A 14045-nucleotide genomic window follows, 5' to 3' on the forward strand; every position below is an offset into this window, starting at 1 on the left:
CCGGTATGGCTTTTCAAAATAAGGTGCAGCCTGTGCGTGGGAGTAGAAAAGGCCTCTGACTGTTTGTTTGGGCGCGAAATCATTTTCCACTACTCACTTTATCCTGTATTAGTTACTCGTGAATTATTAAAGTGGAGTAGCGTGGTTCCGTGGTGTACTAAGGGGGATGATCAAATGTATGAAAAATAAATAAGTGCCCTCTGGATGCCCGTCAATATTTACAATGTAAAAAAGTTCCCTCTAGATGCCACTCAAATGTTTAAGATACAAAATGTCCATCTTGATGTCCCTCCAATGTATAAAACACATAAATAAGTGCCCTCTGGATGCCCCTCAATATTTAAACTGTAAAAAAGTGACCTCAGGATGACCCTCAAATTTATGACAAGTAAAAAAGTGCCCTCTCAATCCCACTCAAATGTATAAAATACATAAATATGTGCCCTCTAGATGCCCCTCAATATTTAAAATGTAAAAAAAGTGTCCTCTGGATGACCCTCAAATTTATGAAACCTAAAAAAAAAGTTCCCTCTGGATGTCCCTCAAATGTTTAAAAGATAAAAAAGATCCCACTGGATACCCTCCAATGTTTAAAACACACGAAAAGTGCCCTCTGGATGCCCCTCAAATGTAACAGAAAAAAGGAGCCCTCTGACTGCCTTGAAATCAGTCAATTATTGAAAAGTGCCCTCTTGGTTCCTCTTTGTTGGATTGATTGTACAATAGTGCTCGTTGGATGCTGTGCCAGTGAATTAAATGTAAACATTTTCCCTCTAGTTGCCCTTGTAGTTAATTATTTCATGTTATGTTAATTATGTGCAATAACCAATGAAATAGAAATATAGCAATAGTTTTGTGTTTTACTTTTTCATGATTGAATTTCCACCACAATTGGTGGCAAAAATATTCACCATGATACAGAATTGAGTTTTAGATGTTCAAAATGTTCTGGAGGAGCCCCAGACTGCCTGTTACTGCTGTGTCAGACATTTAAATTAACAATAAGCTGAGAGAGCCAGGGTGCCCATTTTTTTTATTTTTGCCCCTGGCCCTCAAACAGCCTCAGTACGCCACTGGCTTAGTGAATGTTTTCTGAGACAGTAAAATCGTTTATGATAGGCTATATTTAGACAAAAATATTTACAAAAAACAACCATATGATGTGAAGAAGAAAAAATGATTGCTCTAGTCTCCTAAGGCTTATTGATCTTTATCACATTATATTATTTTCAGGCTATTGAAACAGCTGGAAATAGGAGATCCATTAGCTGACATCAATCCATTCTATTTGTTTTCTCAATACCGTAACTTCTTTATTTAGAGATAACAAAGCTGTTTTTCTCTTAATAATATATTCCTTTTTGTCACTATCCTGAAGTTAAAGCTTGTTATCTTGTAATAATGAACATATTTTTGTTGATCTAGATTTTCTTTTTGTCCTTTGGCACCTCAGGGGGATATAAGTTATGATCATTTGATGTTGTTAAGTTGAGAACATAAGAAAATAATTTGTTATCAGAGAAAATTGAGTAAATAAAGCGTATGCATGCATGCCTGTTTCTGTATGACATTCAAGGCAACCCCAAAATCTTTATTACTTAGTTATTCCTTTTTTTTGAATAATTATATTACAAAGGATCTGACTTCTTGTCATTAGTTTTTGTTCTGCTTTTGCTCTGCACTTATTTTTACTTTCACTTTTTAAAACTACATACATCTATATTTCCACATTTCGTGAGACTTATTTTATTTTGAAGGAAAAGTCCCCCAACTTCCGGTTTAAACTGATGGGCTTGACTCGGCACCAAATTGCTATGATGTCAGTGAGATACAGTGAATCTCCTGCTGCTGCAGATAACATGTTAGCCTCGAGGTTTACATGCATCCTCCTGCTGATTTCATTTGCATGGTACACATCTCAGGGTGAGCAGCCTCGGCAACCGTGTGGAGAACAACCAAATGATGTCAACACTGTACAAATCATGAGAGCCTCAGTGTGAGAAATCAGAGCACTTGCTTGCTGAAACATGTCAATATGACTCTGTTTGCTCCCACCCACACATAGAAGGCGTGAACTTGTCATGAATAATTACTGTACATTCCCAGAAGTTTATGAATCATGACAGCTTACAGGGGAACATTCACACTTTACATGCATAGACAGAAACATGTTAACTAGCTAACCACATTTTCACTTTGTACTTATATGAATAACAAATTGATCACCAAGTTAATACATTTTTATAAGATTACAACCTCTCTCTTTCCATCATAACTCTTCACAGAGTCAAATTACTAACAGGCTCTTATTCCTGAACTGTCGCTTACACATTCCTGTTCTCTGTGAAAGCCTGAAAATGAACAGCGAAATCTACGGAGTCATCGAGATACTTAACCTGAGGCTGCACTGTTGGCAGCCTATAAAAGACTGACCTTGTGAATTTAATACTTATCAATGGTATCCTGGGATACTCACTCATCTGATTTATATCCTTATCCTATTGCACTGAGTTTCTGTGGATATTTTCAGATACTTCTACTTATTTAAAGGCATGAACATTGCACTTTGAAAATGGGTTACTACAAGTAAAACTCATGCACGTAAAATCTAGATAATCAAAGTATGAAATACTCTGTCAGATCAGGTGTGGATCATGGGTGAAGTAGTTTAAGAGGGTGAAAATGAATTGCTTACTTGGACATGTAAAGTCTAGTAGTATCAATCTATACTTCATGTTAGATTTTGGGTCTGCTTCCATTTTTATGGAAAGTCATTCAAAGTAAAACAAAAGAGATGAAGGATGAGATGAGGGTTTTTAAATGTGCAATAAGTGAGAGGTTTTTTTTTAACTGCCGGAGGCCTCAAATGACAATAATACATCTGTGTAGGATGAAAAGGTTATGAATCAATACCTATGACTCAGCTATTACTTTTCCGGCTGCTTAACTTTTGGCCTTTCAAAACTCACTCTCCATCCTGTAGGCCACTTTTGTTTGGAGAGAAATCCTCCCACCTACATGAGTTATGAAACCTCGTCTTAACCAGCCTCTGTTTAGTCCAGTGATTAGCTAAGCAGTCTGGCCTGGAGGATAAAACTGTAGCATCATGTGGTAAAAGATGTTTCCTTTTCTCTCGGTTTTCAGCAAAGGTATGTCCAAGAGTCGACTCAGCTCACCAAATTGGCAGCACCCACACACATGCTCCTGCATAACTACAGATCATGGTGACTGAAGAGAAACTGTCAAAACATCTGCAGATCTTTCCACTGTCCTGCTTGGAACTTGGACTTTATATAAAGATGGACACTTTGTATGATGAGATAGGTAACTCATTTCCTACAGAATCAACCTTGCACAGAGTACTAATGGACAACAAACTATACCATAAAAGAGGAGCACGTGTTGTGAGAAGTGTCTCATTTTAATACAAACCAGACCATCAACGGATTTTTCTAAATCCTCATGTTTCAATGCTTTTCACAGGAGTACAGGACAAGAAATGAAGGTTCCTTGGAGTTGCTGTGAGTGATTTATTTGTTATTATAGCATAGCAATGAAGTCAAAACAGCCTCCAAGTTTTTTCCTGTGCAATCCCTTTCCCTTGAACCTTACAATAAGTCTCTTTGAGGTTGTCTACATCTGTGCAACTTTGAACCTTACTTCAGTCATGACATTGTGTGAGAAAACTCTCTGACGAACATATTGCAGACCCTGCAAACATGTGTCTGTGTCATTTCGACTTTTACCAGTACCTCTGTCAGTAACTGAGCTGCAGTGGCTGCAGCCAGCATGGTGTGCATTTTGCTGAGCAGTGTCTGGACTGACATGATGAGGACCCTTCAGGATATAGCTCTCAGAACCTGTTAAGTTAGTTGTAACAAAGACTTCGCACAGAGGCCAGGACCTGACTCTCTCGACAATTTCTTTACAAAGAGGAAACGGTAGTGAGAAGCTGAGAAGATTTAGTGACTTTGTGTGATAAAAGTAGGATCTGGTTGCTGTATTGTTTTTGTAACAATGAGGGCTGACCTTTTGCATGTGGCAGAACTGGCCGTGTCTATGTTAGCACATAGTATCAGGGTTTATCCGTATCCAGAGGCTGAATCATGCCTCTGTAATCTCAATGGTTAGCCTTGTGTGTCCTTCACTGCCTTAGAATGTTTCTTGTGTTAGACATAATGATAATATAATCTAAATACCTGAGATAGGCCTGACTCCTGTCACAGGCCTGGTTTAAGGAAATTATTATATTTTCCTGAAACATGCTCAAGACACTAAAGGAATTTCAGACGGATGAAATTTCATATAATATAAACTGGCCCATGGATCTTACATGTCTGAGGGTTACTCAGCGTCATTTAAATAATATAGAACCATGGACTGAAAAAAACCCAACACCTCTGACTGAAGACCTGATACCGTCTGAGTGACCATTCATGCAGGCAGAAAGTAAAGATTTTTTTAAATAGTCTTTTACGTGAAGACAAATGTGGTTGACTGACGTGTTTTACGAATATTAGTTATCACTTTTTAATAATTCGAACATCATTTATCTAACAAGCCGTGATTTTAGGTCAATGTCAGATCTTAATGTTTAATTTCTGGGGTGCAGATGGCAAAAATATATAGAGGTTTGTTTATACATACTAATGTTACAAATATCAAATGATAATCCTAATGCCAGTATTAGTGTTATTATTTCAGGGCAGAACCTCTCCGGTGTCCTTGGCTTGCCCGGGGTATCAGAGTCAAAGTGAGAGAACCAGCAGATGGTAACCAGGAAGCCTCTCCATCTGCTCGTGTCTGTGCAGAATTAAAGACAGAAAAGAAATAAATGAACTTATCGGATCCAGGAAGAGGCTTATTTTAGGTAAGGTCATGTTTGTTTAATCAATTCATTTGGTTTCTTTTCTGCTGTAAATACAGAATGATGAAGTACACTCTCCAGAGGAAATTAAGTGAAAAAATATTTATCTACAAATTTAAATCATTCTTTTTACTTTGACAGCATTTTGGAAATGAAAAATGTTATAATGTAATTGTTTGTCACAGAGCATGAAATCTGATTTGACTGTCTGTTTGGGCTCAGATTTGTCCTAATGGTGAAATTGCGCACCCCTATAGCGGCAGTCTGGGTTTGATTCCAGCCCCTTTCTCACGTCCTTCCCCCACTCTCTCTCCCAGTTTTCTGCTCTATCCACTGTCCTCTCCTGTCTGAATAAAGGTGTAAAAGCCCAAAAACATAACTTTAAATCATCTGATTTTATTGGACTTTAAAAATTATTTATTTTTAATTTTGTCATTAAAGGGTGGAGTATGTAGTATTCAGCAACATGTAGCAGAATAGGCTTGGTAGAAAAGGAATATTGTATTTTAAATGAATTAATAATAGGACAAAGGTGTGTAATCACAAGAAGATAAAAATCTTAATGTTTATATTAACTTAGAATGAGCCTTTTATATCTACATAGCTAGCGGGTCCCCTTCCACCAAGGCCGCCATCTTGCATCGCCATGTTTCTACCGCAGATCAGGACAGACAAATAAGCAACGTATGCATTTTTGTATTTTGTGAGTGGCTTTGACAAATGCAAGGTTGGAAGATGAAAAAGAGTATGGTGGTTGTTGTTGCATGCAAAATAATTTGTATTGATAAACTTTTCTGATGGTAAAAACTTGACGAATGGAGGATCATGCTCATCATGCATCACAGCAGCGTCTTGTCCTAGGCCACCGTTGCTTAACCAATGGCAAGTAAGCAAGGGAGCGTTTCAGTCTAGAGTCTGACTGCTATACTATATATATCTTTAAATATTCCCATCTCTCCACACTGTACCTTTAGCATTAGCATGGGTGTAACTGTCAAGATTGTGCTGTAACACTGAGCATGGTATTGACTTATTTTATACACATATAATAAAGAGCTAACTATTGGTTAAAAGCATTCCTGGCCAGTCTTAATCTATTTAATGAGCTTTTGTCCGGTCAGCAGTAACACTCTTAACATTCTCAACGTCTCTGTTTTTCTAGCTCTCTGTTTTTCTGAAGTCCAACAGTTATGAACACGAGTGATCAAATAGTACGACTATCTCTCACTTTCTCTCTGTCTCACGTTTTCCTCTCTGGTCCTCTCCTTTCAGTACAGAGGCTTCTCTGTGCTGGCTCAATGGGCCAACCTGGGACTCTCCTTCTCTCTTGGCTGTTGGTGTCTCTTTCCAGATATTTTGGATCTGAATCTTTGTCCTCCAGATGAGTCAGCATTGCTTCTCTCTCCCTCCCTCTCTGAGTGAATAGTCCTTGAGTTTGGTCTCTTGAGCGTTGGTGTTCTTTGTCTTCTTTCCAGGTCTTCACAGGAGAGAAGAGGTCTTGTGGGAAGCCTCCTCTGTTCATCTTCCTGAGAGTTCCTTTTTACTCCAGTTCAAGTATTTTTGTGGTCAGGTGTTTTCTCTTTCGCCAGACTGAGGGCTTACGCAGTGCTCAAACCGACTTATGCCTTGTCTGAAAATATAGAAATCCCCAGATCCCTTTAAATGATGCTTGTCCTGCACTGCAGCTGTGGAAACAACAAAGAGGGCCAGGTCAAAAATAAAAGGTAAAAATGATATGAGTTGCTGTCATCTAGGGGTGTGATAAAATACCAGTACAGGAATACATCATCGTCTTGACCCATACAATCATCTTAACCTTGGTGCTAATATTGATACTTGAAATTAAAAATAATACGGCTCTATTAACAGATTTCTCAAGACTCACTGCGTCACTACTTCATGATTCCTGGTGGTTCCCAAGGTAATGACATTATTTCTGAACTTCACCTTTTGAAGGCAGCATGTATTCTTTAGTGAATCCCAAATGGTGATATTTCATTTTATGATTGTCTTGCAGTTTTCGCAGAATTGTTGTGTCATGATGTTATTGACATCGTAAGCATTATATTAGGGATTGTGTTTGTGAGTTACCCTGCGAATCCCACCCTACAGTCATCTGGTTACTGCTGCTTTGTGAAAAAAATGTATGAAAGTTAAAATTGCTTGGAGGGAAATGTAAACATTTTAGCGTCTAACACCTAATTTGCTGCATCATTGTGATTAGTTTTGTGACCAGTTGTGGTGGAAATTGAATTATGAAAAAGAGAAACAAAACTATTGACATATTTCTATATTATTGATTAGATCACATAGTGATCATAACATAGCATAATAAACTGCATGGGCATCCAAAGGGCTCTTTTTTGGTGAAGGCAAGGGCATTCAGAGGGCACTTTTTCATGTTATGTACTGAAAAAGTCACACAGAGGGCACTTTTATTTTCTTTATTTTTTTTACATCTAATTTACTAGAGGGTTGGAGTTGGGTTTTTTTTGTTTTTTTTTTAACACTTTCATTGATTGTAAGGGCATCCAGAGGATATTTTTCCACATTAAGATCAATGGAAATGCATCCAGACGGCCCTTTTTTACATTTTATACATTGGAGGGGCATCAAGAGGGCACTTTTTCATGTGTTTTCCACTGAAATGGCACCAGAGAAGGCAATTTGTAATATTTTATCTACTGCAGCAGAATCCAAGAGGGCACATCAGCGTGGTTTCTTTCAGTCATTAGGGCACCATTATTATTATTATTTACAGTCTATGGCACCAGGGGGGTCGATCGCATCCCCTGATTACACCACTGGTTATGTGAATGCTCTATTGCCATATTTTGCAGCTAAAGACAAACCAAGTGCCGCTCATATAATTTGCCAGAGTTACCAAATGCTGCCCCATAGTATAATAAACTTCTGGGCAGTGTTTTAGCATCTAATAGGGTTTCAAATCGAAACAAGCCTCCTGAATATTCCCACCAGAATCAGAACCTGAACCAGAACATCCCAAACATTGCAACATGAATCAAGTAATACTGCATAAAAGCTTGGCATGACAGAAGCTGTCCCATGTTGGTGACTGCTTCTACTAAACATCATTATTCAGTGTAATATGCTGTGAACACTTCCCTTAGAGGAAAAGTAAGGAGATGATACTTAGAGCCATGCTGCTGGCAGAGGCCAGGAGAAGAAAATCTGTAATCCCAACAAAGATTAAGTTCTACTTTGGCTGCAAAAATCCACTAATGTGGTGCTGAAAGGAAATCATGTTAATCAGTGCTCTGCAGAACAAACTTTAAGTGAGTACAATGCTCCAGTGATCAGTATAAAAATATTTAAACCTACCCAAAGTCAGGCCGGGTTACTTTAAGTCTCTGCACTGGAAACAGTCTTGGCAGGAGATATTGTGTTTTATGGTTTTCGCACATGGCTGTGTCTGTTGTCATGCCCCATTCTGCCAACGTGATTAGTCAGGTGGAACTTTCTCTGGCACTTAAGTCCAACTGAACTCAAGGGTGATGGGATTTTGGTGGTCAAAGGTCAAAGGTCACTCTGATATCACTACCCATTCTCGTTTGTCCTGTTCTTTTGAACACCATAGGCCTTCACAAACCGGACCCTCCACACACACTCCGTCATGGTGTGAACTCTGTTTGACGTCACGGCCACAGCTGAATGAAGCACCCTTCAAGCAGGTTTTGAAATGCACTCCCCTCACTCACTAGAAATGTATGTAACGTGTTACATGTGGCACAAATGTTTCGTGGTTTCCATAAGTACCCGCAAAGTAGACTCATTGAAATCACCTCACATTAAACTGGTTAAAAACACTTCACTGTCTGCATACAGTGTTTTCATTTTAATTATATCTTTGCTGCCTCTCTAAACCTAAAAAACTTCAGCTCAAGTTATTTAAACTAGATCCTGAATATAATGTAAACTTTTTACTTTTAAAAATCATAACTTTTCATACAATGTTTATTAATCTGTGGAAAATAACTTTAATGCACCGATATCTTCCATGACAAACCATAAACAGCGTGACATGTTCATTAAGTCAGCATTGGTGCAGACTCGCAGTCAACGACACACTCTCACTCCACATTCAGAGGTTTTGGACGTTTGTTTGAGCGACAAAACAAAGCAGAGGTGAGTGGGTAGAGAGTGTATGTGGTTTGAGAAATGCTGCCCCTCTCAGAAACTCTTTACGTGAATGTTCATCACAACATCATCCCCTCAGACTCAAGGATGAACCAATCTGGATTTTGATCTGTATTGTCAAAACTATGGGTCGCTGAAATCTCTCATTCATGTTCCCTGAATTGGTCTCATTCTAGTAAATACAATATTTCAGTGATGCCTGACACAGCTTCTTAATCTTGTCTCTTTTACAGCATACATATTAGCTATGATTTCACCTCCAGAGCGTAATGCTGTTTTTTAGGAAACCAACATGAAAACACTTATGCAGCGACACTAGTGCCCGTTCATTCTCTGGACCCTTAATTTTGCTCAAGGGTATGTGCATACAATAAACTGACCATGTGACCAATGGTTTACAGAATAAATACATACAGACATTCATAAATAAGTTGTCCTTGGACTATAGAGCGAAACCAAACACCCAGAGGCCACTGGATACGGCTAAAAACAGAAGCAGGAATGGATCCCTCTGGGGCTTGAACTACAGACCTTTTTGTCTCTGATGCATTTCACTTCATAAAAACACTTTATGTGAGCTTGATGTCATCAAACAACCTCGATGCATGTGGTTTACGACGGGCTCGCCCCTGTAAAGTAACATTTAAAAGAATAATCCATTAATGGCTGGAGCCAATCTTCAAAGGACAGTTTAGCACCTGGCACAGGCTTAATTTAATAGTCTCACTGTAAAATGAACCAAATGAGCTGAAAGTTTTCCTCTCCTTATCGTTCACCTTGACCACGGGCTGGAAAGTTTGAAGTATTTCCTGGCAGTCACACTGTCCCTCTGTCCTGTGGAGATCGGAGGACATGCACTTGATTTATTGAATTCACTTTACTACAGATGCACATTATGAATTGGTCTGCATGCTCTGCATTGTTGGTGTAGCTGCTTTATCCAAAATTTAGAAATCCCATTTGACAGACATCTCTTTTCTGTCTGCTGTTGCCATATTGATCATAAATCCATTTGCTCTTTGCTTTTTATTTGCATTTTGTCAATCTTGCTGGGTCATTTCCAGAGATAGTTTTCATCAATTGCTTGAATAGGGCGTCTGTCACTCTGTCTGGGTAAATGTCAGTGAAATGCCAAATTCCAGAGATATATTTTTGGGCTTTGAGACAACGAATACAAAAGATTTTGATTAAGTCCGAGTGAGTGAATGACACCAGCTTCTGGCAGACACAAGTATGGCAGATGTGCAAGTTACAAGTTGGCTATCATGGAGGGAATTTAAGAGTTGTTTAGAGGAACAGAAGGGCTCAGACTAATTCAGAGATACTCATGCCATGTCTCAGAGTCAAATGAAGCAAAATGGATTTAAATAGTAAATGGACTTGTACTTATGTAGTGCCTCGCTGGTCTTTCCAACCACTCAAAGTGCTTTTGAACTACTTGTCACATTCAACCACGCACACCACATTCATACATTGATGGCAGAGGCTGCTATAGCAGGGGACCATCAGAATTAACTAAACCCATTGGAACTCATTCACACACCACTGACCATGGACGTCGCAGTGGGGGAAAGGTTGGACTGACTACCCAGAGCCCCAACAGAAGAGCCTGAAATGAAAATGTAGGTCCAGTTTACATTTTTCAGTGAGTTAGAAATGTCAATGAGCTGAATAAGTGAACACAATTCTTAATTTTTCCATTGGAAAAAATGTGGGGGTCCTTCTCTCTGAGGCCTGTCTCGTCAGTACTGAATGCACAAATGGTTATGTCTGCTCCTTGAGTTGACTGCGTGGATCTGAAGAGCAATCAGGAGAGCGAAGTGACTGATGCTGATGCACCATGTCTCGCCAGAAGAAAGCAAAATCAGGATATCAGGAGGAGACCAAAGAAAGGAATGGGGTCAAACATATGGGAAATTAGAAAACAGATTAAAAATGGTTGAGTGTTGTGTGGGGGCATACATTACACAGTTTAGTTTATTCTCTCCTTAACTTAAACCAAAGTTAAGTTTATATTTTTTCTGCACATTTTTAAAGCCTTTGTGTGGACCTTAAACAGAATAACTTGGCTGTAATAACTTGTCTACATGTCGAGTGTCATCAGAGTGTTAAAGTAACATTTCTGATTGATTTAGAGATGAGTTTATGAGAGTATGAGGCAGTTTGTGTATCGTATTGCAAATTAACTTGTGTGTAAACTTCACCTTCCCTGAAAGGTTAATGTATTAAATGTAAGGTGTTCTTAAAAAAAAACTGACTGCAGTTGTGTTGTTCCCAAATGTACACAAAGTATAGTAATTAAAGCTTTAACTAGTTCATAAGCATAATGGAGGTGTGGTTGTAACGAGTCTGTGGGGTTGACTTGCACTAAGGTGGTAGGGCCCAATGTCATATCTTAACATAGGGGGCCCAGAATCCAAAGTGAATACGTCACCAGAAGCACTTTGGGGTCCAGTGTCTTGCCTGAGGACATGAGTCTGGCTCTGCTCGACGTTACTGCCTGTGAAAATGAATTTTTCCCTCGCCGCTGTAACTAGCTAAATACTGCGAGGTGCAATGCTCATGGTGGATTAAGGTGGGGTAAGACTGAGTCTTACCCTGCCTTGGTGTTGGGTCTCTGTTCATAATTTAACATAGAGTGGTCTAGACCTCCTATGTTTGTAAAAGCGTCTTGAGATAACGTTTGTTGTGATTTGGCGCTATACACATAAAGATGGATTAATTGATTGAGGACACTTCGGCATCTGGCTGCAGGAGTTGGGATCGACCCCTGACCCTCTGATTGAGAGACGACCCTCTCTACCACTGAGACTCAGCTGCCCATTTAGTCAAATGATGATGTACTTAATGTATATTTACCTCAATATCAGCTACCCAGTGAAGACAGCAATTCATATTTCACAGGCTGCTAAAAGCAACTACATCATCGCCTCCTTTTATGTGGATTAGGGGACGCTCAAACAATCAAGTGATGATCCTTTTTTTAAAACATCACATGGTCTGTAATCTCACTAAGCTGGCCACATATGCTTTGAGCTTTGAGCTTGTTTTGAATGGCACTTTTACAAGACATGGCAGATTGATGGCATCAGCTGCTCCTGATCCTACTACACACATCATTCTGTCTAATTCAAACTCAGTTTGGCTGCGGGACGATTAAAGCTAGACATGTTGAAATCTTCAGACATCACAGACATAATGTTTCCTGAAGGTTGCAGCACTTATTGTTTTCCTGTGAACGGGTCTGAACACAGCCCACAAGATGGAGCTAATGTCTAGCAGAGATCTAAGTGGTGCATCTGAATGGTGCATTCAGGCCATTAAATCAGATCAGTAACCAGTGCAGCTTTGTTTAGACATGGACGTGTGCTCTGTTTAAATCTGTTCACATGTCGGCTGCTTAAAAAACATACAATTAAAGTCACTTCAGGGCTTTTTTATTTGTGATGCCTGACTCATATGGTGACTATTCTGTAAGTGGCTTCCTCCCTTGGAGTTTATTCTGGTGAGGTTTCTGTCATATCTGCTCCTCTCTTACAGACTAGCCATGCTAATGCTAACGAGCAAGCCCCAGTTATTCATACATGATGAGTCTGAGATGTAAAATGCATCACTTCCTGTGAGCAGGGCGAGTATTCCCAGGAAAGATCTTCCAGAGTCTGGCTGTGAAAGCAAGCAAATGCAAAAGCTTTCATAGGTTGAGTCATTACTCTGCTTTAATAACTGGCAACGGAAACAAAGGGACTGAATGAGATAGTAGTAGATGACACATTTATTTATGTGAACATGTCAGAGATTATTATTTTTAAAAGTAAAAGCCTCTGAGCGCTACATTGCATCAGCTTCCATCACACAGCTTGGATTGGTAGATAGTAAAATAACATGGCATGTCCTCTATATTTGCTTGTGATGCAGATACGACTTACATGACTAGTGGGGTATAAGTGACTCAGTACAAAGTCAGACACATGTGTACATTTACATCGCTGCAGACACTAATGCATGTACACAATCACAGACATGCAATCGTGCAGAGACACAATCTGAGCATGTGTGTGTGTTCCTTCCTGCATCATTTGTGCTTCAACCCATCTGCCAAAATCCTCTCAAGCAAAATCTGACTTGACATTTTGCAACACTGAATCAGCAGAGAAAGTAGGCTAGCACGTAGACAGTTCGTGTTAGAGAGACATAGGAAGTAATAGAGAGGGGGGGCAGCTTGTTCCACAAAAGGCCACGGGTAGAGGAAGACATCCATTCGCCCCCCGTGCCACCGGAGCACACGATGGCATTAACCTAATGAGTCTTTACATAGTAATTAAAGGTTCCCTGCTGACTGATACTCTGTGTCGTTCTGTACCGAAGGAGAATTAATTATTAGTATCAATCAATGATGTTATCAGTGAGTGTTACTTGGTTAAGAAGGGGAGACGGGCAGACAGTGGCATTTAGCTGTGATTAATGAAGTGACCTTCCCTACAGCCTTGGCTGAGATCTAGAAAAATCTATTCCGTTTCAAAGTGACCTCCGGGGGGGACGGCTGGTTGGAACGCCCATACACTCAGCATCCAAATACAACCAAACACACACATGCACACACACCCGACCTTCAACGTAAGGCCTGGACTGTGGTTCCGAATGCAGAACTTTAGTCATCAGTGTCAGAGGAAGTCGCATCAGAGGTTCCTCACACTCACGCACTCTCATTCTGAGTTTATTCTGACGTATGACTGAAGATTTTCTTCTTTTTAGCTAATTTAGTGACCTGATATTTCCCCTCAAAGCCTCAGCGTACCATCCACCAGCATGCAAATGTGGCGGTGGCAGTAGTGGTGATGATAATGATATTAATGGGTGCCCAAAGACTTCTCCTAAGAAATTTCCATATTTCGTCCCATGGGCGTCAGTTGGTAGAGCATGGCATTAACATTTTTATATTGGGACCATTCCCACCAGAGCAGGTCAAGCCAAGCATAGAGCCTGAATTCATTCTTCACACTGAAGAGCAGATGGGAAGGAG

At 39.7% G+C, this 14045-nt stretch overlaps 1 long non-coding RNA gene across 1 annotated transcript; it reads left to right on the forward strand.

The window, feature by feature from the left end:
* The first annotated feature begins 6327 nt into the window (after positions 1-6327).
* Positions 6328-8665, forward strand: LOC117822018. The gene is made up of 3 exons (XR_004633108.1): positions 6328-6591; positions 6737-6788; positions 8466-8665. It is a non-coding gene; the product is annotated as an uncharacterized LOC117822018 (long non-coding RNA).
* The last annotated feature ends 5380 nt before the right edge of the window (positions 8666-14045 follow it).

The sequence above is a fragment of the Notolabrus celidotus genome, chromosome 11, assembly GCF_009762535.1.
Source record: "Notolabrus celidotus isolate fNotCel1 chromosome 11, fNotCel1.pri, whole genome shotgun sequence".
Taxonomy (NCBI): Eukaryota; Metazoa; Chordata; class Actinopteri; order Labriformes; family Labridae; genus Notolabrus; species Notolabrus celidotus.